General features: G+C 42.3%; 1 non-coding gene across 1 annotated transcript; it reads left to right on the forward strand.

Annotated features, from left to right (window-relative positions):
* The first annotated feature begins 288 nt into the window (after window positions 1-288).
* On the forward strand, window positions 289-512 carry LOC122240591. The gene has a single exon (XR_006220379.1). It is a non-coding gene; the product is annotated as a small nucleolar RNA U3 (small nucleolar RNA).
* The last annotated feature ends 297 nt before the right edge of the window (window positions 513-809 follow it).

The following is an 809-nucleotide window of genomic DNA, read 5'->3' on the forward strand; positions in this document are numbered from 1 at the left end:
CTAGTACTGGGAAGATAGTAGTGAAAAGACAGCCAATGTTCTTGTCCTCATGGAGCCTATATTCTACAGGGAGAGAAAGAAGATACACAGACAAACATTAAAATACCAAATATTATTTCTCACAGTGAAGTGCTATGAAGGAAAAATAATAGTGTGATATGACAGAGAATCTGAATTAGGGGATACATGTTGGGAGTGTTACAGGAGTCTGTTGTGAGAGGTGACACTTAAGATTAGACTTGAAAAACCATAGAAAGCCAATCATATGGAGAACCAGGAGAGGAGTATTAGAAAAAAAGCAGGGATCATTTCTATAGTTTGTTACTAGAGAAGTTTCTCTGAATGTAGAGTGCCTGAAACCACGGGGGGGGGGGGGGGGAGGGGGGTGTGTGCAGTGTTCTCTCCTGAGCGTGAGGTTGGCTGTAGGTGTTGTTCCTGCCACCATCTATTGCCATTGATGATTGTTCTTGTCCTCCGTGGGAATAAGAGGGAGAGGATGCAGTTTGGGTGGAAAAGAAAGAAAGAAAGGAACAACAAACTGAGTTTGGTTTGAGATGAGGCCAGAGAAATAGGGAGGAACCAGACCATTTATAATGGGAAAGTTGGACATTCAAACTCTAATGCAAGGTCTCTGTAAAGTATCTGATGGGCACGTTGATCTAAACTGATTCCTGTTTTTAAATGATTACTCTGGATGATTTGACAAATAGCTGGGAATGGAAGGTGAGAGACGAATGATCAGGTTACTGCACTAGTCGTAGAAGAAGGGAATGGTAGCTTCAGTCAGAGTGGCAGCACTGTGATACATT

Source organism: Panthera tigris, chromosome B4 (genome assembly GCF_018350195.1).
Source record: "Panthera tigris isolate Pti1 chromosome B4, P.tigris_Pti1_mat1.1, whole genome shotgun sequence".
In the NCBI taxonomy this organism is placed as follows: domain Eukaryota; kingdom Metazoa; phylum Chordata; class Mammalia; order Carnivora; family Felidae; genus Panthera; species Panthera tigris.